The sequence below is a fragment of the Pleurodeles waltl genome, chromosome 1_2 (assembly GCF_031143425.1).
Source record: "Pleurodeles waltl isolate 20211129_DDA chromosome 1_2, aPleWal1.hap1.20221129, whole genome shotgun sequence".
NCBI classification, from domain to species: domain Eukaryota; kingdom Metazoa; phylum Chordata; class Amphibia; order Caudata; family Salamandridae; genus Pleurodeles; species Pleurodeles waltl.
This window is the reverse complement of record NC_090437.1, coordinates 113,062,110-113,086,772: the sequence shown is the minus strand read 5'-3', so window position 1 is coordinate 113,086,772 and position 24,663 is coordinate 113,062,110. Positions and strand designations below refer to the sequence as shown.

General features: G+C 45.0%; 1 protein-coding gene across 1 annotated transcript in view; it reads left to right on the top strand.

Annotated features, from left to right (window-relative positions):
* LOC138297376 (pro-neuregulin-2, membrane-bound isoform-like) overlaps positions 1-24,663 on the top strand; it is a 1,431,716-nt gene that overhangs the window by 1,244,251 nt on the left and 162,802 nt on the right. The gene's annotated exons all lie outside the window — the stretch shown is intronic.

Below are 24,663 nucleotides of genomic sequence, written 5' to 3'. Positions count from 1 at the left end.
TGGGGTGACTTGTCAACATCTCAACCAGGTTCTGTTACCAAGAATCCTTTGTAAACCTCAAAATGTGGCTAAAAAAATACTTTTTTCTTACATTTCGGTGACAGAAAGTTGTGGAATCTGAGAGAAGCCACAAATTTCCTTCCACCCAGCGTTCCCCCAAGTCTCCGGATAAAAATGGTGCCTCACTTGTGTGGGTAGGCATAGTGTCGGCAACAGGAAATGCTCCAAAACACAACGTGGACACATAAATTTTTTCTACAGAAAACAGGTGTTTTTTGCAAAGTGCCTACCTGTGGGTTTTGGCCTCTATTTCAGCCGCCACCTAGGGAAACCTACCAAACTTGTGCATTTTTGAAAACTAGAGACCTAGGGGAATCCAAGATGGGGTGACATGTCGAGCTCTCACCAGGTTCTGTTGCCCAGAATCCTTTGCAAACATCAAAATGTGGCTAAAAAAACACTTTTTCCTCACATTTCGGTGAAAGAAAGTTCTGGAATCTGAGAGGAGCCACAAATTTCCTTCCATCCAGCGTTCCCCCAAGTCTCCCGATAAAAATGGTACCTCACTTGTGTGGGTAGGCATAGTGCCCGCAACGGGAAATTCTCCAAAACACAACGTGGACACATCATTTTTTTCTACAGAAAACAGAGGGTTTTTTTGCAAAGTGCCTACCTGTGGATTTTGGCTTCTAGCTCAGCCGCCACCTAGGGAAACCTACCAAACTTGTGCATTTTTGAAAACGAGAGACCTAGGGGAATCCAAGATGGGTTGACTTGTCGAGCTCTCACCAGGTTCTGTTACCCAGAATCCTTTGCAAACCTCAAAATGTGGCTAAAAAAATACTTTTTCCTTACATTTCGGTGACAGAAAGTTCTGGAATCTGAGAGGAGCCAAATATTTCCTTCCACCCAGCGTTCCCCCAAGTCTCCCGATAAAAATGGTACCTCATTTGTGTGGGTAGGCCTAGTGCCCTCGACAGGAGATGCCCCAAAACACAAAGTGGACACATCACATTTTCTCAAAGAAAACAGAGGTGTTTTTTTACATATTGCAAACCTCAAAATGTGGCTAAAAAAACACTTTTTCCTCACATTTCGGTGAAAGAAAGTTCTGGAATCTGAGAGGAGCCACAAATTTCCTTCCATCCAGCGTTCCCCCAAGTCTCCAGATGAAAATGGTACCTCACTTGTGTGGGTAGGCATAGTGCCCGCGACAGGAAATGCTCCAAAACACAACGTGGACACATCAATTTTTTCTACAGAAAACAGAGCTGTTTTTTGCAAAGTGCCTAACTGTGGGTTTTGGCCTCTAGCTCAGCTGCCACCTATGGAAACCTACCAAACCTGTGCATTTTTTTAAACTAGAGACCTAGGGGGATCCAAATGGGGTGACTTGTCGAGCTCTCACCAGGTTCTGTTACCCAGAATCCTTTGCAAACCTCAAAATGTGGATACAAAACACATTTTCCTCACATTTCGGTGACAGAAAGTTGTGGAATCTAAGAGGAGCCACAAATTTCCTTCCACCCAGCGTTCCCCCAAGTCCTCGGAAAAAAATGGTACCTCACTTGTGTGGGTAGGCATAGTGTCCGCAACAGGAAATGCTCCAAAACACAACGTGGACACATCAATTTTTTCTACAGAAAACAGAGGTGTTTTTTGCAAAGTGCCTACCTGTGGGTTTTGGCCTCTATTTCAGCCGCCACCTAGGGAGACCTACCAAATTTGTGCATTTTTGAAAACTAGAGACCTAGGGGAATCCAAGATGGGGTGACTTGTCGAGCTCTCACCAGGTTCTGTTACCCAGAATCCTTTGCAAACCTCAAAATGTGGATACAAAACACATTTTCCTCACATTTCGGTGAAAGAAAGTTCTGGAATCTAAGAGGAGCCACAAATTTCCTTCCATCCAGCGTTCCCCCAAGTCTCCCGATAAAAATGGTACCTCACTTGTGTGGGTAGGCATAGTGCCCGCAACAGGAAATGCTCCAAAACACAACGTGGACACATCAATTTTTTCTACAGAAAACAGAGCTGTTTTTTGCAAAGTGCCTACCTGTGGGTTTTGGCCTCTAGCTCAGATGCCACCTAGGGAAACCTACCAAACCTGTGCATTTTTTAAAACTAGACACCAAGGGGAATCCAAATGGGGTGACTTGTTGACATCTCAACCAGGTTCTGTTACCCAGAATCCTTTGCAAACCTCAAAATGTGGCTAAAAAAATACTTTTTCCTTACATTTCGGTGACAGAAAGTTCTGGAATCTGAGAGAAGCCACGAATTTCCTTCCACCCAGCGTTCCCCCAAGTGTCCCGATAAAAATGGTACCTCACTTGTGTGGCTAGGCATAGTGTCCGCGACAGGAAATGTTCCAAAACACAACGTGGACACATCATTTTTTTCTACAGAAAACAGAGGTGTTTTTTGCAAAGTGCCTACCTGTGGATTTTGGCCTCTACCTCAGCCGCCACCAAGGAAACCTACCAAACCTGGGCATTTTTGAACACTATAGACCTAGGGGAATCCAAGATGGGGTGACTTGTCAGGCTCTCACCAGGTTCTGTTACCCAGAATCCTTTGCAAACCTCAAAATGTGGGTAAAAAAACACTTTTTCCTCTCATTTCGGTGAAAGAAAGTTCAGGAATCTGAGAGGAGCCACAAATTTCCTTCCATCCAGCGTTCCCCCAAGCCTCCCGATAAAAATGGTACCTCACTTGTGTGGGTAGGCATTGTGCCTGCGACAGGAAATGCTCCAAAACACAACGTGGACACATCAATTTTTATTACAGAAAACAGAGGTGTTTTTTGCAAAGTGCCTACCTGTGGATTTTGGCCTCTAGCTCAGCCGCCACCTAGGGAAAACTACGAAACCTGTGCATTTTTGAAAACTAGAGACTTAGGGGAATCCAAGATGGAGTGACTTGTCAGGCTCTCACCAGGTTCTGTTACCCAGAATCCTTTGCAAACCTCAAAATGTGGCCAAAAAAAACACTTTTTCCTCTCATTTCGGTGACAGAAAGTTCTGGAATCTGAGAGGAGCCACAAATTTCCTTCCATCCAGCGTTCCCCCAAGCCTCCCGATAAAAATGGTACCTCACTTGTGTGGGTAGGCATTGTGCCCGCGACAGGAAATGCTCCAAAACACAACGTGGACACATCAATTTTTATTACAGAAAACAGAGGTTTTTTTTTGCAAAGTGCCTACCTGTGGATTTTGGCCTTTAGCTCAGCCGCCACCTAGGGAAAACTACGAAACCTGTGCAGTTTTGAAAACTAAAGACCTAGGGGAATCCAAGATGGGGTGACTTATCGAGCTCTCACCAGGTTCTGTAACCCAGAATCCTTTGCAAACCTCAAAATGTGGCTAAAAAGACACTTTTTCCTCAAATTTTGGTGACAGAAAGTTCTGGAATCTAAGAGGAGCCCCAAATTTCCTTCCACCCAGCATTCCCCCAAGTCTCCCGATAAAAATGGTACCTCCCTTGTGTGGGTAGGCATAGTGCCCGCAACGGGAAATGCTCCAAAACACAACATGGACACATCAATTTTTTCTACAGAAAACAGAGGTGTTTTTTGCAAAGTGCCTACCTGTGGATTTTGGCTTCTAGCTCAGCCGCCACCTAGGGAAACCTACCAAACTTGTGCATTTTTGAAAACGAGAGACCTAGGGGAATCCAAGATGGGTTGACTTGTCGAGCTCTCACCAGGTTCTGTTACCCAGAATCCTTTGCAAACCTCAAAATGTGGCTAAAAAAATACTTTTTCCTTTCATTTCGGTGACAGAAAGTTGTGGAATCTGAGAGAAGCCACGAATTTCCTTCCACCCAGCGTTCCCCCAAGTCTCTGGATAAAAATGGTACCTCACTTGTGTGGGTAGTTATAGTGTCCGCAACAGGAAATGCTCCAAAACACAACGTGGACACATCAATTTTTTCTACAGAAAACAGAGGTGTTTTTTGCAAAGTGCCTACCTGTGGGTTTTGGCCTCTATTTCAGCCGCCACCTAGGGAGACCTACCAAATTTGTGCATTTTTGAAAACTAGAGACCTAGGGGAATCCAAGATGGGGTGACTTGTCGAGCTCTCACCAGGTTCTATTACCCAGAATCCTTTGCAAACCTCAAAATGTGGCTAAAAAAACACTTTTTCCTCACATTTCGGTGACAGAAAGTTCTGTAAATCTGAGAGGAGCCACAAATTTCCTTCCACCCAGCGTTCCTCCAAGTCTCCCGATAAAAATGGTACCTCACTTGTGTGGGTAGGCCTAGTGCCCGCGACAGGAAATGCCCCAAAACACAAAGTGGACACATCACATTTTCTGAAAGAAAACAGAGGTGTTTTTTGCAAAGTGCCTACCTGTGGATGTTGGCCTCTAACTCAGCCGCCACCTAGGAAAACCTACCAAACCTGTGCATTTTTGACAACTAGAGACCTAGGGGAATCCAAGATGGGGTGACATGTTGAGCTCTCACCAGGTTCTGTTACCCAGAATCCTTTGCAAACCTCAAAATGTGGCTAAAAAAACACTTTTTTCCTCACATTTCAGTGACAGAAAGTTCTGGAATCTGAGAGGAGCCACAAATTTCCTTCCACCCAGTGTTCCCCCAAGTCTCCCGATGAAAATGGTACCTCACTTGTTTGGGTAGGCATAGTGCCCGCGACAGGAAATGCTCCAAAACACAACATGGACACATCCATTTTTTCTACAGAAAACAGAGGTGTTTTTTGCAAAGTGCCTACCTGTGGATTTTGGCCTCTAGCTCAGCCGCCATCTAGGGAAACCTACCAAACTTGTGCATTTTTTAAAACTAGAGACCTAGGTCAATCGAAGATGGGATGACTTCTCGAGCTCTCACCAGGTCCTGTTACCCAGAATCCTTTGCAAACCTCAAAATGTGGCTAAAAAAACACTTTTTCCTCACATTTCGGTGAAATAAAGTTCTGGAATCTGAGAGGAGCCACAAATTTCCTTCCATCCAGCGCTCCCCCAAGTCTCCCGATAAAAATGGTACCTCACTTGTGTGGGTAGGCATAGTGCCCGCGACAGGAAATGCTCCAAAACACAACGTGGACACATCAATTTTTTCTACAGAAAACTGAGCTGTTTTTTGCAAAGTGCCTAACTGTGGGTTTTGGCCTCTAGCTCAGCCGCCACCTAGGGAAAACTACGAAACCTGTGCAGTTTTGAAAACTAGAGACCTAGGGGAATCCAAGATGGGGTGACTTATCGAGCTCTCACCAGGTTCTGTTACCCAGAATCCTTTGCAAACCTCAAAATGTGGCTAAAAAACACTTTTTCCTCACATTTTGGTGACGGAAAGTTCTAGAATCTAAGAGGAGCCACAAATTTCCTTCCACCCAGCGTTCCCCCAAGTCTCCCGATAAAAATGGTACCTCACTTGTATGGGTAGGCCTAGTGCCTGCGACAGGAAATGCCCCAAAACACAAAGTGGACACATCACATTTTCTCAAAGAAAACAGAGGTGTTTTTTTGCAAAGTGCCTACCTGTGGATTTTGGCCTCTAGCTCAGCTGCCACCTAGGGAAACCTACCAAACCTGTGCATTTTTGACAACTAGAGACCTAGGGGAATCCAAGAAGGGGGTGACATGTCGAGCTCTCATCAGGTTCTGTTACCCAGAATCCTTTGCAAAACTCAAAATGTGGCTAAAAAAATACTTTTTCCTTGCATTTCGGTGACAGAAAGTTCTGGAATCTGAGAGGAGCCACAAATTTCCTTCCATCCAGCATCCCCCCGAGTCTCCTGATAAAAATGGTACCTCACTTGTGTGGGTAGGCCTAGTGCCCGCAACAGGAAATGCTCCAAAACACACCATGGACAGATCATTTTTTTCTACAGAAAACAGAGGTGTTTTTTGCAAAGTGCCTACCTGTGGATTTTGGCCTCTAGCTCAGCCGCCATCTAGGGAAACCTACCAAACTTGTGCATTTTTTAAAACTAGAGACCTAGGGCAATCGAAGATGGGGTGACTTCTCGAGCTCTCACCAGGTCCTGTTACCCAGAATCCTTGGCAAACGTCAAAATGTGGCTAAAAAAACACTTTTTCCTCACATTTCGGTGACAGAAAGTTCTGGAATCTAAGAGGAGCCACAAATTTCCTTCCACCCAGCGTTCCCTCAAGTCTCCCGATAAAAATGGTACCTCACTTGTGTGGGTAGGCACAGTGCCCGCAACAGGAAATGCTCCAAAACACAACGTGGACACATCAATTTTTTCTACAGAAAACAGGGGTGTTTTTTGCAAGGTGCCTAACTGTGGGTTTTGGCCTCTAGCTCAGCTGCCACCTAGGGAAACCTACCAAACCTGTGCATTTTTTAAAACTAGAGACCTAGGGGGATCCAAATGGGGTGACTTGTCAACATCTCAACCAGGTTCTGTTACCAAGAATCCTTTGTAAACCTCAAAATGTGGCTAAAAAAATACTTTTTTCTTACATTTCGGTGACAGAAAGTTGTGGAATCTGAGAGAAGCCACAAATTTCCTTCCACCCAGCGTTCCCCCAAGTCTCCGGATAAAAATGGTGCCTCACTTGTGTGGGTAGGCATAGTGTCGGCAACAGGAAATGCTCCAAAACACAACGTGGACACATAAATTTTTTCTACAGAAAACAGGTGTTTTTTGCAAAGTGCCTACCTGTGGGTTTTGGCCTCTATTTCAGCCGCCACCTAGGGAAACCTACCAAACTTGTGCATTTTTGAAAACTAGAGACCTAGGGGAATCCAAGATGGGGTGACATGTCGAGCTCTCACCAGGTTCTGTTGCCCAGAATCCTTTGCAAACATCAAAATGTGGCTAAAAAAACACTTTTTCCTCACATTTCGGTGAAAGAAAGTTCTGGAATCTGAGAGGAGCCACAAATTTCCTTCCATCCAGCGTTCCCCCAAGTCTCCCGATAAAAATGGTACCTCACTTGTGTGGGTAGGCATAGTGCCCGCAACGGGAAATTCTCCAAAACACAACGTGGACACATCATTTTTTTCTACAGAAAACAGAGGTTTTTTTTGCAAAGTGCCTACCTGTGGATTTTGGCTTCTAGCTCAGCCGCCACCTAGGGAAACCTACCAAACTTGTGCATTTTTGAAAACGAGAGACCTAGGGGAATCCAAGATGGGTTGACTTGTCGAGCTCTCACCAGGTTCTGTTACCCAGAATCCTTTGCAAACCTCAAAATGTGGATACAAAACACTTTTTCCTCACATTTCGGTGAAATAAAGTTCTGGAATCTGAGAGGAGCCACAAATTTCCTTCCATCCAGCGCTCCCCCAAGTCTCCCGATAAAAATGGTACCTCACTTGTGTGGGTAGGCATAGTGCCCGCGACAGGAAATGCTCCAAAACACAACGTGGACACATCAATTTTTTCTACAGAAAACTGAGCTGTTTTTTGCAAAGTGCCTAACTGTGGGTTTTGGCCTCTAGCTCAGCCGCCACCTAGGGAAAACTACGAAACCTGTGCAGTTTTGAAAACTAGAGACCTAGGGGAATCCAAGATGGGGTGACTTATCGAGCTCTCACCAGGTTCTGTTACCCAGAATCCTTTGCAAACCTCAAAATGTGGCTAAAAAACACTTTTTCCTCACATTTTGGTGACGGAAAGTTCTAGAATCTAAGAGGAGCCACAAATTTCCTTCCACCCAGCGTTCCCCCAAGTCTCCCGATAAAAATGGTACCTCACTTGTATGGGTAGGCCTAGTGCCTGCGACAGGAAATGCCCCAAAACACAAAGTGGACACATCACATTTTCTCAAAGAAAACAGAGGTGTTTTTTTGCAAAGTGCCTACCTGTGGATTTTGGCCTCTAGCTCAGCTGCCACCTAGGGAAACCTACCAAACCTGTGCATTTTTGACAACTAGAGACCTAGGGGAATCCAAGAAGGGGGTGACATGTCGAGCTCTCATCAGGTTCTGTTACCCAGAATCCTTTGCAAAACTCAAAATGTGGCTAAAAAAATACTTTTTCCTTGCATTTCGGTGACAGAAAGTTCTGGAATCTGAGAGGAGCCACAAATTTCCTTCCATCCAGCATCCCCCCGAGTCTCCTGATAAAAATGGTACCTCACTTGTGTGGGTAGGCCTAGTGCCCGCAACAGGAAATGCTCCAAAACACACCATGGACAGATCATTTTTTTCTACAGAAAACAGAGGTGTTTTTTGCAAAGTGCCTACCTGTGGATTTTGGCCTCTAGCTCAGCCGCCATCTAGGGAAACCTACCAAACTTGTGCATTTTTTAAAACTAGAGACCTAGGGCAATCGAAGATGGGGTGACTTCTCGAGCTCTCACCAGGTCCTGTTACCCAGAATCCTTGGCAAACGTCAAAATGTGGCTAAAAAAACACTTTTTCCTCACATTTCGGTGACAGAAAGTTCTGGAATCTAAGAGGAGCCACAAATTTCCTTCCACCCAGCGTTCCCTCAAGTCTCCCGATAAAAATGGTACCTCACTTGTGTGGGTAGGCACAGTGCCCGCAACAGGAAATGCTCCAAAACACAACGTGGACACATCAATTTTTTCTACAGAAAACAGGGGTGTTTTTTGCAAGGTGCCTAACTGTGGGTTTTGGCCTCTAGCTCAGCTGCCACCTAGGGAAACCTACCAAACCTGTGCATTTTTTAAAACTAGAGACCTAGGGGGATCCAAATGGGGTGACTTGTCAACATCTCAACCAGGTTCTGTTACCAAGAATCCTTTGTAAACCTCAAAATGTGGCTAAAAAAATACTTTTTTCTTACATTTCGGTGACAGAAAGTTGTGGAATCTGAGAGAAGCCACAAATTTCCTTCCACCCAGCGTTCCCCCAAGTCTCCGGATAAAAATGGTGCCTCACTTGTGTGGGTAGGCATAGTGTCGGCAACAGGAAATGCTCCAAAACACAACGTGGACACATAAATTTTTTCTACAGAAAACAGGTGTTTTTTGCAAAGTGCCTACCTGTGGGTTTTGGCCTCTATTTCAGCCGCCACCTAGGGAAACCTACCAAACTTGTGCATTTTTGAAAACTAGAGACCTAGGGGAATCCAAGATGGGGTGACATGTCGAGCTCTCACCAGGTTCTGTTGCCCAGAATCCTTTGCAAACATCAAAATGTGGCTAAAAAAACACTTTTTCCTCACATTTCGGTGAAAGAAAGTTCTGGAATCTGAGAGGAGCCACAAATTTCCTTCCATCCAGCGTTCCCCCAAGTCTCCCGATAAAAATGGTACCTCACTTGTGTGGGTAGGCATAGTGCCCGCAACGGGAAATTCTCCAAAACACAACGTGGACACATCATTTTTTTCTACAGAAAACAGAGGTTTTTTTTGCAAAGTGCCTACCTGTGGATTTTGGCTTCTAGCTCAGCCGCCACCTAGGGAAACCTACCAAACTTGTGCATTTTTGAAAACGAGAGACCTAGGGGAATCCAAGATGGGTTGACTTGTCGAGCTCTCACCAGGTTCTGTTACCCAGAATCCTTTGCAAACCTCAAAATGTGGCTAAAAAAATACTTTTTCCTTACATTTCGGTGACAGAAAGTTCTGGAATCTGAGAGGAGCCAAATATTTCCTTCCACCCAGCGTTCCCCCAAGTCTCCCGATAAAAATGGTACCTCATTTGTGTGGGTAGGCCTAGTGCCCTCGACAGGAGATGCCCCAAAACACAAAGTGGACACATCACATTTTCTCAAAGAAAACAGAGGTGTTTTTTTACATATTGCAAACCTCAAAATGTGGCTAAAAAAACCCTTTTTCCTCACATTTCGGTGAAAGAAAGTTCTGGAATCTGAGAGGAGCCACAAATTTCCTTCCATCCAGCGTTCCCCCAAGTCTCCAGATGAAAATGGTACCTCACTTGTGTGGGTAGGCATAGTGCCCGCGACAGGAAATGCTCCAAAACACAACGTGGACACATCAATTTTTTCTACAGAAAACAGAGCTGTTTTTTGCAAAGTGCCTAACTGTGGGTTTTGGCCTCTAGCTCAGCTGCCACCTATGGAAACCTACCAAACCTGTGCATTTTTTTAAACTAGAGACCTAGGGGGATCCAAATGGGGTGACTTGTCGAGCTCTCACCAGGTTCTGTTACCCAGAATCCTTTGCAAACCTCAAAATGTGGATACAAAACACATTTTCCTCACATTTCGGTGACAGAAAGTTGTGGAATCTAAGAGGAGCCACAAATTTCCTTCCACCCAGCGTTCCCCCAAGTCCTCGGAAAAAAATGGTACCTCACTTGTGTGGGTAGGCATAGTGTCCGCAACAGGAAATGCTCCAAAACACAACGTGGACACATCAATTTTTTCTACAGAAAACAGAGGTGTTTTTTGCAAAGTGCCTACCTGTGGGTTTTGGCCTCTATTTCAGCCGCCACCTAGGGAGACCTACCAAATTTGTGCATTTTTGAAAACTAGAGACCTAGGGGAATCCAAGATGGGGTGACTTGTCGAGCTCTCACCAGGTTCTGTTACCCAGAATCCTTTGCAAACCTCAAAATGTGGATACAAAACACATTTTCCTCACATTTCGGTGAAAGAAAGTTCTGGAATCTAAGAGGAGCCACAAATTTCCTTCCATCCAGCGTTCCCCCAAGTCTCCCGATAAAAATGGTACCTCACTTGTGTGGGTAGGCATAGTGCCCGCAACAGGAAATGCTCCAAAACACAACGTGGACACATCAATTTTTTCTACAGAAAACAGAGCTGTTTTTTGCAAAGTGCCTACCTGTGGGTTTTGGCCTCTAGCTCAGATGCCACCTAGGGAAACCTACCAAACCTGTGCATTTTTTAAAACTAGACACCAAGGGGAATCCAAATGGGGTGACTTGTTGACATCTCAACCAGGTTCTGTTACCCAGAATCCTTTGCAAACCTCAAAATGTGGCTAAAAAAATACTTTTTCCTTACATTTCGGTGACAGAAAGTTCTGGAATCTGAGAGAAGCCACGAATTTCCTTCCACCCAGCGTTCCCCCAAGTGTCCCGATAAAAATGGTACCTCACTTGTGTGGCTAGGCATAGTGTCCGCGACAGGAAATGTTCCAAAACACAACGTGGACACATCATTTTTTTCTACAGAAAACAGAGGTGTTTTTTGCAAAGTGCCTACCTGTGGATTTTGGCCTCTACCTCAGCCGCCACCAAGGAAACCTACCAAACCTGGGCATTTTTGAACACTATAGACCTAGGGGAATCCAAGATGGGGTGACTTGTCAGGCTCTCACCAGGTTCTGTTACCCAGAATCCTTTGCAAACCTCAAAATGTGGGTAAAAAAACACTTTTTCCTCTCATTTCGGTGAAAGAAAGTTCAGGAATCTGAGAGGAGCCACAAATTTCCTTCCATCCAGCGTTCCCCCAAGCCTCCCGATAAAAATGGTACCTCACTTGTGTGGGTAGGCATTGTGCCTGCGACAGGAAATGCTCCAAAACACAACGTGGACACATCAATTTTTATTACAGAAAACAGAGGTGTTTTTTGCAAAGTGCCTACCTGTGGATTTTGGCCTCTAGCTCAGCCGCCACCTAGGGAAAACTACGAAACCTGTGCATTTTTGAAAACTAGAGACTTAGGGGAATCCAAGATGGAGTGACTTGTCAGGCTCTCACCAGGTTCTGTTACCCAGAATCCTTTGCAAACCTCAAAATGTGGCCAAAAAAAACACTTTTTCCTCTCATTTCGGTGACAGAAAGTTCTGGAATCTGAGAGGAGCCACAAATTTCCTTCCATCCAGCGTTCCCCCAAGCCTCCCGATAAAAATGGTACCTCACTTGTGTGGGTAGGCATTGTGCCCGCGACAGGAAATGCTCCAAAACACAACGTGGACACATCAATTTTTATTACAGAAAACAGAGGTTTTTTTTTGCAAAGTGCCTACCTGTGGATTTTGGCCTTTAGCTCAGCCGCCACCTAGGGAAAACTACGAAACCTGTGCAGTTTTGAAAACTAAAGACCTAGGGGAATCCAAGATGGGGTGACTTATCGAGCTCTCACCAGGTTCTGTAACCCAGAATCCTTTGCAAACCTCAAAATGTGGCTAAAAAGACACTTTTTCCTCAAATTTTGGTGACAGAAAGTTCTGGAATCTAAGAGGAGCCACAAATTTCCTTCCACCCAGCATTCCCCCAAGTCTCCCGATAAAAATGGTACCTCCCTTGTGTGGGTAGGCATAGTGCCCGCAACGGGAAATGCTCCAAAACACAACATGGACACATCAATTTTTTCTACAGAAAACAGAGGTGTTTTTTGCAAAGTGCCTACCTGTGGATTTTGGCTTCTAGCTCAGCCGCCACCTAGGGAAACCTACCAAACTTGTGCATTTTTGAAAACGAGAGACCTAGGGGAATCCAAGATGGGTTGACTTGTCGAGCTCTCACCAGGTTCTGTTACCCAGAATCCTTTGCAAACCTCAAAATGTGGCTAAAAAAATACTTTTTCCTTACATTTCGGTGACAGAAAGTTCTGGAATCTGAGAGGAGCCAAATATTTCCTTCCACCCAGCGTTCCCCCAAGTCTCCAGATAAAAATGGTACCTCATTTGTGTGGGTAGGCCTAGTGCCCTCGACAGGAGATGCCCCAAAACACAAAGTGGACACATCACATTTTCTCAAAGAAAACAGAGGTGTTTTTTACAAATTGCAAACCTCAAAATGTGGCTAAAAAAACCCTTTTTCCTCACATTTCGGTGAAAGAAAGTTCTGGAATCTGAGAGGAGCCACAAATGTCCTTCCATCCAGCGTTCCCCCAAGCCTCCCGATAAAAATGGTACCTCACTTGTGTGGGTAGGCATTGTGCCCGCGACAGGAAATGCTCCAAAACACAACGTGGACACATCAATTTTTTCTACAGAAAACAGAGGTGTTTTTTGCAAAGTGCCTACCTGTGGATTTTGGCTTCTAGCTCAGGCGCCACCTAGGGAAACCTACCAAACTTGTGCATTTTTTAAAACTAGAGACCTAGGGGAATCCAAGATGGGGTGACTTGTCGAGCTCTCACCAGGTTCTGTTACCCAGAATCCTTTGCAAACCTCAAAATGTGGCTAAAAAACACTTTTTCCTCACATTTCGGTGACAGAAAGTTCTGGAATCTGAGAGGAGCCAAAAATTCCCATCCACCCAGCGTTCCCCCAAGTCTCCCGATAAAAATGGTACCTCACTTGTGTGGGTAGGCACAGTGCCCGCGTCAGAAAATGTTCCAAAACACAACGTGGACACATCAATTTTGTTCTACAGAAAACAGAGGTGTTTTTTGCCAAGTGCCTACCTGTGGATTTTGGCCTCTAGGTCAGCCGCCACCCAGGGAAACCTACCAAACCTGAGCATTTTTGAAAACTATAGACCTAGGGGAATCCAAGATGGGGTGACTTGACAGGCTCTCACCAGGTTTTGTTACCCAGAATCCTTTGCAAACCTCAAAATGTGGCTAAAAAAACACTTTTTCCTCACATTTCGGTGAAAAAAAGTTCTGGAATCTGAGAGGAGCCACAAATTTCCTTCCATCCAGCGTTCCCCCAAGTCTCCTTATAAAAATGGTGCCTCACTTGTGTGGGTAGGCATTGCGCCAGTGACAGGAAATGCCCAAAAACACAAAGTGGACACATCACATTTTCTCAAAGAAAATAGAGGTGTTTTTTGCAAAGTGCCTACCTGTGGATTTTGGCCTCTAGCTCAGCCGCCACCTAGGGAAAACTAAGAAACCTGTGCATTTTTGAAAACTAGAGACCTAGGGGAATCCAAGATGGGGTGACTTGTCGAGCTCTCACCAGGTTCTGTTACCCAGAATCCTTTGCAAACCTCAAAATGTGGCTAAAAAACACGTTTTCCTCACATTTCGGTGACAGAAAGTTCTTGAATCTGAGAGGAGCCAAAAATTCCCTTCCACCCAGCGTTCCCCCAAGGCTTCCGATAAAAATGGTACCTCACTTGTGTGGGTAGGCCTAGTGCCCGCAACAGGAAATGCCCAAAAACACAAAATGGACACATCACTTTTTCTCAAAGAAAACAGAGGTGTTTTTTGCAAAGTGCCTACCTGTGGATTTTGGCCTCTAGCTCAGCGCCACCTAGGGAAACCTAACAAACTTGTGCATTTTTTAAAACTATAGACCTAGGGGAATCCAAGATGGGGTGACATTTCGAGCTCTCACCAGGTTCTGTTACCCAGAATCCTTTGCAAACCTCAAAATTTGGCTAAAAAAACACTTTTTCCTCACATTTCCATGAAAGAAAGTTCTGGAATCTGAGAGGAGCCACAAATTTCCTTCCATCCAGCATTCCCCCAAGTCTCCCAATAAAAATGGTACCTCACTTGTGTGGGTAGGCATAGTGCCCGCAACAGGAAATGCTCCAAAACACAACGTGGACACATCAATTTTTTCTACAGAAAACAGAGGTGTTTTTTGCAAAGTGCCTACCTGTGGGTTTTGGCCTCTATTTCAGCCGCCACCTAGGGAAACCTACCAAACTTGTGCATTTTTGTAAACTAGAGACCTAGGGGAATCCAAGATGCGGTGACTTGTCGAGCTCTCACCAGGTTCTGTTACCCAGAATCCTTTGCAAACCTCAAAATGTGGCTAAAAAACACTTTTTCCTCACATTTCGGTGACAGAAAGTTCTTGAATCTGAGAGGAGCCAAAAATTCCCTTCCACCCAGCGTTCCCCCAAGTCTCCCGATAAAAATGGTACCTCACTTGTGTGGGTAGGCCTAGTGCCCGCGACAGGAAATGCCCAAAAACACAAAATGGACACATCACGTTTTCTCAAAGAAAACAGAGGTGTTTTTTGCAAAGTGCCTACCTGTGGATTTTGGCCTCTAGCTCAGCGCCACCTAGGGAAACCTAACCAACCTGTGCATTTTTTAAAAATATACACCTAGGGGAATCCAAGATGGGGTGACATTTCGAGCTCTCACCAGGTTCCCTTACCCAGAATCCTTTGCAAACCTCAAAATTTGGCTAAAAAAACACTTTTTCCTCACATTTCCGTAAAAGAAAGTTCTGGAATCTGAGAGGAGCCACATATTTCCTTCCATCCAGTGTTCCCCCAAGTCTCCCGATAAAAATGGTACCTCACTTGTGTGGGTAGGCCTACTGCCCGCGAGAGGAAATGCCCCAAAACACAAAGTGGACACATCACATTTTCTCAAAGAAAACAGAGGTGTTTTTTGCAAAGTGCCTACCTGTGGATTTTGGCCTCTAGCTTAGCTGCCACCTAGGGAAACCTACCAAACCTGTGCATTTTTTTAAACTAGAGACCTAGGGGAATCCAAATGGGGTGACTTGTTGACATCTCAACCAGGTTCTGTTACCAAGAATCCTTTGCAAACCTCAAAATGTGGCTAAAAAAATACTTTTTCCTTACATTTCAGTGACAGAAAGTTCTGGAATCTAAGAGAAGCCACGAATTTCCTTCCACCCAGCGTTCCCCCAAGTCTCCCGATAAAAATGGTACCTCACTTGTGTGGCTAGGCATAGTGTCCGCGACAGGAAATGCTCCAAAACACAACGTGGACACATCAATTTTTTCTACAGAAAACAGAGGTGTTTTTTGCAAAGTGCCTACCTGTGGGTTTTGGCCTCTATTTCAGCCGCCACCTAGGGAAACCTACCAAACTTGTGCATTTTTGTAAACTAGAGACCTAGGGGAATCCAAGATGCGGTGACTTGTTGAGCTCTCACCAGGTTCTGTTACCCAGAATCCTTTGCAAACCTCAAAATGTGGCTAAAAAAAACACTTTTTCCTCACATTTCGGTGACAGAAAGTTCTGGAATCTGAGAGGAGCCACAAATTTCCTTCCACCAGCGTTTCCCAAAGTCTCCCGATAAAAATGGTACCTCACTTGTGTGGGTAGGCATAGTGCCCGCAACGGGAAATGCTCCAAAACACAACGTGGACACATCAATTTTTTTCTACAGAAAACAGAGGTGTTTTTTGCAAAGTGCCTACCTGTGGATTTTGGCCTCTACCTCAGCCGCCACCAAGGGAAACCTACCAAACCTGGGCATTTTTGAAAACTATAGACCTAGGGGAATCCAAGATGGGGTGACTTGTCAGGCTCTCACCAGGTTCTGTTACCCAGAATCCTTTGCAAACCTCAAAATGTGGCTAAAAAAATACTTTTTCCTCACATTTCGGTGACAGAAAGTTCTGGAATCTGAGAGGAGCCACAAATTTCCTTCTATCCAGCGTTCCCCCAAGCCTCCCGATAAAAATAGTACCTCACTTGTGTGGGTAGGCATTGTGCCCACGACAGGAAATGCTCCAAAACACAACGTGGACACATCAATTTTTTCTACAGAACACAGAGGTGTTTTTTGCAAAGTGCCTACCTGTGGATTTTGGCTTCTAGCTCAGCCGCCACCTAGGGAAACCTACCAAACTTGAGCATTTTTGAAAACTAGAGACCTAGGGGAATCCAAGATGGGGTGACTTGTCGAGCTCTCACCAGGTTATGTTACCCAGAATCCTTTGCAATCCTCAAAATGTGGCTAAAAAACAATTTTTCCTCACATTTCGGTGACAGAAAGTTCTGGAATCTGAGAGGAGCCAAAAATTCCCTTCCACCCAGCGTTCCCCCAAGTCTCCCGATAAAAATAGTATCTCACTTGTGTGGGTAGGCCTAGTGCCCGCGACAGGAAATGCGCAAAAACACAAAGTGGACACATCACATTTTCTCAAAGATAACAGAGGTGTTTTTTGCAAAGTGCCTATCTGTGGATTTTGGCCTCTAGCTCAGCGCCACCTAGGGAAACCTAACAAACATGTGCATTTTTTAAAACTATAGACCTAGGGGAATCCAAGATGGGGTGACATTTGGAGCTCTCACCAGGTTCTGTTACCCAGAATCCTTTGCAATCCTCAAAATGTGGCTAAAAAACAATTTTTCCTCACATTTCGGTGACAGAAAGTTCTGGAATCTGAGAGGAGCCAAAAATTCCCTTCCACCCAGCGTTCCCCCAAGTCTCCCGATAAAAATGGTACCTCACTTTTGTGGGTAGGCATAGTGCCCGCGACAGGAAATGCTCCAAAACACAACGTGGACACATCAATTTTTTCTACAGAAAACAGAGCTGTTTTTTGCAAAGTGCCTACCTGTGGCTTTTGGCCTCTAGCTCAGCTGCCACCTATGGAAACCTACCAAACCTGTGCATTTTTGCCAACTAGAGACCTAGGGGAATCCAAATGGGGTGACTTGTTGACATCTCAACCAGGTTCTGTTACCAAGAATCCTTTGCAAACCTCAAAATGTGGCTAAAACAATACTTTTTCCTTACATTTCGGTGACAGAAAGTTCTGGAATCTGAGAGAAGCCACGAATTTCCTTCCACCCAGCGTTCCCCCAAGTCTCCCGATAAAAATGGTACCTCACTTGTGTGGCTAGGCATAGTGTCCGCGACAGGAAATACTCCAAAACACAACGTGGACACATCAATTTTTTCTACAGAAAACATAGGTGTTTTTTGCAAAGTGCCTACCTGTGGGTTTTGGCCTCTATTTCAGCCGCCACCTAGGGAAACCTACCAAACTTGTGCATTTTTGAAAACTAGAGACCTAGGGGAATCCAAGATGGGGTGACATGTCGAGCTCTCAGCAGGTTCTGTTGCCCAGAATCCTTTGCAAACCTCAAAATGTGGCTAAAAAAACACTTTTTCCTCACATTTCGGTGAAAGAAAGTTCTGGAATCTGAGAGGAGCCACAAATTTCCTTCCATCCAGCGTTCCCCCAAGTCTCCCGATACAAATGGTGCCTCACTTGTGTGGGTAGGCATTGCGCCAGCGACAGGAAATGTTCCAAAACACAACGTGGACACATCATTTTTTTCTACAGAAAACAGAGGTGTTTTTTGCAAAGTGCCTACCTGTGGATTATGGCCTCTACCTCAGCCGCCACCAAGGGAAACCTACCAAACCTGGGCATTTTTGAAAACTATAGACCTAGGGGAATCCAAGATGGGGTGACTTGTCGAGCTCTCACCAGGTTCTGTTACCCAGAATCCTTTGCAATCCTCAAAATGTGGCTAAAAAACAATTTTTCCTCACATTTCGGTGACAGAAAGTTCTGGAATCTGAGAGGAGCCAAATATTCCCTTCCACCCAGCGTTCCCCCAAGTCTCCCGATAAAAATAGTATCTCACTTGTGTGGGTAGGCCTAGTGCCCGCGACAGGAAATGCCCAAAAACATAAAGTGGACACATCACATTTTCTCAAAGAAAAGAGAGGTGTTTTTTGCAAAGTGCCTATCTGTGGATTTTGGCCTCTAGCTCAGCGCCACCTAGGGAAACCTAACAAACCTGTGCATTTTTTAAAACTATAGACCTAGGGGAATCCAAGATGGGGTGACATTTGGAGCTCTCACCAGGTTCTGTTACCCAGAATCCTTTGCAAACCTCAAAATGTGGCTAAAAAAACACTTTTTCCTCACATTTCGGTGAAAGAAAGTTCTGGAATCTAAGAGGAGCCACAAATTTCCTTCCATCCAGCGTTCCCCCAAGTCTCCCGATAAAAATGGTACCTCACTTTTGTGGGTAGGCATAGTGCCCGCGACAGGAAATGCTCCAAAACACAACTTGGACACATAAATTTTTTCTACAGAAAACAGAGCTGTTTTTTGCAAAGTGCCTACCTGTGGGTTTTGGCCTCTAGCTCAGCTGCCACCTATGGAAACCTACCAAACCTGTGCATTTTTGCCAACTAGAGACCTAGGGGAATCCAAATGGGGTGACTTGTTGACATCTCAACTAGGTTCTGTTACCAAGAATCCTTTGCAAACCTCAAAATGTGGCTAAAACAATACTTTTTCCTTACATTTCGGTGACAGAAAGTTCTGGAATCTGAGAGAAGCCACGAATTTCCTTCCACCCAGCGTTCCCCCAAGTCTCCCGATAAAAATGGTACCTCACTTGTGTGGGTAGGCACAGTGCCCGCAACAGGAAATGCTCCAAAACACAACGTGGACACATCAATTTTTTCAACAGAAAACAGGGGTGTTTTTTGCAAGGTGCCTAACTGTGGGTTTTGGCCTCTAGCTCAGCTGCCACCTAGGGAAACCTACCAAACCTGTGCATTTTTTAAAACTAGAGACCTAGGGGGATCCAAATGGGGTGACTTGTCGACATCTCAACCAGGTTCTGTTACCAAGAATCCTTTGCAAACCTCAAAATGTGGCTAAAAAAATACTTTTTCCTTACATTTCGGTGACAGAAAGTTCTGGAATCTGAGAGGAGCCACAAATTTCCTTCCATCCAGCGTTCCCCCAAGTCTCCCGATAAAAATGGTACCTCACTTGTGTGGGTAGGCATAGTGCTCGCAACGGGAAATTCTCCAAAACACAACGTGGACACATCATTTTTTTCTACAGAAAACAGAGGTTTTTTTTGCAAAGTGCCTACCTGTGGATTTTGGCTTCTAGCTCAGCCGCCACCTAGGGAAACCTACCAAACTTGTGCATTTTTGAAAACGAGAGACCTAGGGGAATCCAAGATGGGGTGACTTGTCAGGCTCTCACCAGGTTCTGTTACCCAGAATCCTTTGCAAACCTCAAAATGTGGGTAAAAAAACACTTTTTCCTCTCATTTCGGTGAAAGAAAGTTCAGGAATCTGAGAGGAGCCACAAATTTCCTTCCATCCAGCGTTCCCCCAAGCCTCCCGATAAAAATGGTACCTCACTTGTGTGGGTAGGCATTGTGCCTGCGACAGGAAATGCTCCAAAACACAACGTGGACACATCAATTTTTATTACAGAAAACAGAGGTGTTTTTTGCAAAGTGCCTACCTGTGGATTTTGGCCTCTAGCTCAGCCGCCACCTAGGGAAAACTACGAAACCTGTGCATTTTTGAAAACTAGAGACCTAGGGGAATCCAAGATGGAGTGACTTGTCAGGCTCTCACCAGGTTCTGTTACCCAGAATCCTTTGCAAACCTCAAAATGTGGCCAAAAAAAACACTTTTTCCTCTTATTTCGGTGACAGAAAGTTCTGGAATCTGAGAGGAGCCACAAATTTCCTTCCATCCAGCGTTCCCCCAAGCCTCCCGATAAAAATGGTACCTCACTTGTGTGGGTAGACATTGTGCCCGCGACAGGAAATGCTCCAAAACACAACGTGGACACATCAATTTTTATTACAGAAAACAGAGTTTTTTTTTGCAAAGTGCCTACCTGTGGATTTTGGCCTTTAGCTCAGCCGCCACCTAGGGAAAACTACGAAACCTGTGCAGTTTTGAAAACTAAAGACCTAGGGGAATCCAAATGGGGTGACTTGTCGACAGCTCAACCAGGTTCTGTTACCCAGAATCCTTTGCAAACCTCAAAATGTGGCAAAAAAAAACACTTTTTCCTCACATTTCGGTGACAGAAAGTTCTGGGATCTGATAGGAGCCACAAATTTCCTTCCATCCAGCGTTCCCCCAAGTCTCCGGATAAAAATGGTACCTCACTTGTGTGGGTAGGCATAGTGTCCGCTACAGGAAATGCTCCAAAACACAACGTGGACACATCAATTTTTTCTACAGAAAACAGAGGTGTTTTTTGCAAAGTGCCTACCTGTGGATTTTGGCCTCTAGCTCAGCCGCCATCTAGGGAAACCTACCAAACTTGTGCATTTTTTAAAACTAGAGACCTAGGGCAATCGACGATGGGGTGACTTGTCGAGCTCTCACCAGGTCCTGTTACCCAGAATCCTTTGCAAACATCAAAATGTGGCTAAAAAAACACTTTTTCCTCACATTTCGGTGACAGAAAGTTCTGGAATCTAAGAGGAGCCACAAATTTCCTTCCACCCAGCATTCCCCCAAGTCTCCCGATAAAAATGGTACCTCCCTTGTGTGGGTAGGCATAGTGCCCGCAACGGGAAATGCTCCAAAACACAACATGGACACATCAATTTTTTCTACAGAAAACAGAGGTGTTTTTTGCAAAGTGCCTACCTGTGGATTTTGGCTTCTAGCTCAGCCGCCACCTAGGGAAACCTACCAAACTTGTGCATTTTTGAAAACGAGAGACCTAGGGGAATCCAAGATGGGTTGACTTGTCGAGCTCTCACCAGGTTCTGTTACCCAGAATCCTTTGCAAACCTCAAAATGTGGCTAAAAAAATACTTTTTCCTTACATTTCGGTGACAGAAAGTTCTGGAATCTGAGAGGACCCACAAGTTTCCTTACACCCAGCGTTCCTCCAAGGCTCCTGATAAAAATGGTACCTCACTTGTGTGGGTAGGCATAGTGCCCGCAACGGGAAATGCTCCAAAACACAACGTGGACACATCGATTTTTTCTACAGAAAACAGGTGTTTTTTGCAAAGTGCCTACCTGTGGATTTTGGCCTCTACTTCAGCCGCCACCAAGGGAAACCTACCAAACCTGGGCATTTTTTAAAACTATAGACCTACGGGAATCCAAGATGGGGTGACTTCTCAGGCTCTCTCCAGGTTCTGTTACCCATAATCCTTTGCAAACCTCAAAATGTGGCTAAAAAAACAATTTTTCCTCACATTTCGGTGACAGAAAGTTCTGGAATCTGAGAGGAGCCACAAATTTCCTTCTATCCAGCGTTCCCCCAAGCCTCCCGATAAAAATGGTACCTCAATTGTGGGGGTAGGCATTGTGCCCGCGCCAGGGAATGCTCCAAAACACAACGTGGACACATCAATTTGTTCTACAGAAAACAGAGGTGTTTTTTGCAAAGTGCCTACCTGTGGATTTTGGCTTCTAGCTGAGCCGCCACCTAGGGAAACCTACCAAACTTGTGCATTTTTGAAAACGAGAGACCTAGGGGAATCCAAGATGGGTTGACTTGTCGAGCTCTCACCAGGTTTTGTTACCAAGAATCCTTTGCAAACCTCAAAATGTGGCTAAAAAAATACTTTTTCCTTACATTTCGGTGACAGAAAGTTCTGGAATCTGAGAGGAGCCAAATATTTCCTTCCACCCAGCGTTCCCCCAAGTCTCCTAATAAAAATAGTACCTCATTTGTGTGGGTAATAGTACCTCATTTGTGTTGTGAGGCCTAGTGCCCGCGACAGGAAATGCCCCAAAACACAAAGTGGACATATCACATTTTCTCAAAGAAAACAGAGGTGTTTTTTGCAAAGTGCCTACGTGTGGATTTTGGCCTCTAGCTCAGCTGCCACCTAGGGAAACCTACCAAACCTGTGCATTTTTGACAACTAGAGACCTAGGGGAATCCAAGATGGGGTGACTTCTCAGGCTCTCATCAGGTTCTGTTACCCAGAATCCTTTGCTAACCTCAAAATGTGGCTAAAAAAAACACTTTTTCCTCACATTTCGGTGACAGAAAGTTCTGGAATCTGAGAGGAGCCACAAATTTCCTTCCATCCAGCATCCCCCGAGGCTCCTGATAAAAATGGTACCTCACTTGTGTGGGTAGGCCTAGTGCCTGCAACAGGAAATGCTCCAAAACACAACGTGGACACATCAATATTTTCTACAGAAAACAGAGCTGTTTTTTGCAAAGTGTCTACCTGTTGGTTTTGGCCTCTAGCTCAGCTGCCACCTAGGGAAACCTACCAAAACTGTGCATTTTTTAAAACTAGAGACCTAGGGGGATCCAAATGGGGTGACTTGTTGACAGCTCAACCAGGTTCTGTTACCCAGAATCCTTTGCAAACCTCAAAATGTGGCAAAAAAAAACACTTTTTCCTCACATTTCGGTGACAGAAAGTTCTGGGATCTGATAGGAGCCACAAATTTCCTTCCATCCAGCGTTCCCCCAAGTCTCCGGATAAAAATGGTACCTCACTTGTGTGGGTAGGCATAGTGTCCGCTACAGGAAATGCTCCAAAACACAACGTGGACACATCAATTTTTTCTACAGAAAACAGAGGTGTTTTTTGCAAAGTGCCTACCTGTGGATTTTGGCCTCTAGCTCAGCCGCCATCTAGGGAAACCTACCAAACTTGTGCATTTTTTAAAACTAGAGACCTAGGGCAATCGACGATGGGGTGACTTGTCGAGCTCTCACCAGGTCCTGTTACCCAGAATCCTTTGCAAACATCAAAATGTGGCTAAAAAAACACTTTTTCCTCACATTTCGGTGACAGAAAGTTCTGGAATCTAAGAGGAGCCACAAATTTCCTTCCACCCAGCGTTCCCTCAAGTCTCCCGATAAAAATGGTACCTCACTTGTGTGGGTAGGCACAGTGCCCGCAACAGGAAATGCTCCAAAACACAACGTGGACACATCAATTTTTTCTTCAGAAAACAGGGGTGTTTTTTGCCAAGTGCCTACCTGTGGATTTTGGCCTCTAGCTCAGCTGCCACCCAGGAAAACCTACCAAACCTGAGCATTTTTGAAAACTATAGACCTAGTGGAATCCAAGATGGGGTGACTTGACAGGCTCTCACCAGGTTCTGTTACCCAGTATCCTTTGCAAACCTCAAAATGTGGCTAAAAAACACTTTTTCCTCACATTTCGGTAAAAGAAAGTTCTGGAATCTGAGAGGAGCCACTAATTTCCTTCCATCCAGCGTTCCCCCAAGTCTCCCGATACAAATGGTGCCTCACTTGTGTGGGTAGGCATTGCGCCCGCGACAGGAAATATTCCAAAACACAACGTGGACACATAATTTTTTTCTACAGAAAACAGAGGTGTTTTTTGCAAAGTGCCTACCTGTGGATTTTGGCCTCTAGCTCAGCCGCCACCTAGGGAAACCTACCAAGCTTGTGCATTTTTGAAAACTAGAGACCTAGGGGAATCCAAGGTGGGGTGACTTGTCGAGCTCTCACCAGGTTCTGTTACCCAGAATCCTTTGCAAACTTCAAAATGTGGCTAAAAAACACTTTTTCCTCATATTTCGGTGACAGAAAGTTCTGGAATCTGAGAGGAGCCACAAATTTCCTTCCATCCATCGTCCCCCCGAGTCTCCCGATAAAAATGGTACCTCACTTGTGTGGGTAGTCATAGTGCCTGCGACAGGAAATGCTCCAAAACACAACATGGACACATCAATTTTTTCTAAAGAAAACAGAGGTGTTTTTTGCAAAGTGCCTACCTGCGGATTTTGGCCTCTACCTCAGCCGCCACCAAGGGAATCCTACCAAACCTGGGAATTTTTTAAAACTATAGACCTAGGGGAATCCAAGATGGGGTGACTTCTCAGGCTCTCACCAGGTTCTGTTACCCATAATCCTTTGCAAACCTCAAAATGTGGCTCAAAAAACTATTTTTCCTCACATTTCGGTGACAGAAAGTTCTGGAATCTGAGAGGAGCCACAAATTTCCTTCTATCCAGCGTTCCCCCAAGCCTCCCGATAAAAATGGTACCTCAATTGTGGGGGTAGGCATTGTGCCCGCGCCAGGGAATGCTCCAAAACACAACGTGGACACATCAATTTTTTATTACAGAAAACAGAGGTGTTTTTTGCAAAGTGCCTACCTGTGGATTTTGGCCTCTAGCTCAGCCGCCATCTAGGGAAACCTACCAAACTTGTGCATTTTTTAAAACTAGAGACCTAGGGCAATCGACGATGGGGTGACTTGTCGAGCTCTCACCAGGTTCTGTTACCCAGTATCCTTTGCAAACCTCAAAATGTGGCTAAAAAACACTTTTTCCTCACATTTCGGTAAAAGAAAGTTCTGGAATCTGAGAGGAGCCACTAATTTCCTTCCATCCAGCGTTCCCCCAAGTCTCCCGATACAAATGGTGCCTCACTTGTGTGGGTAGGC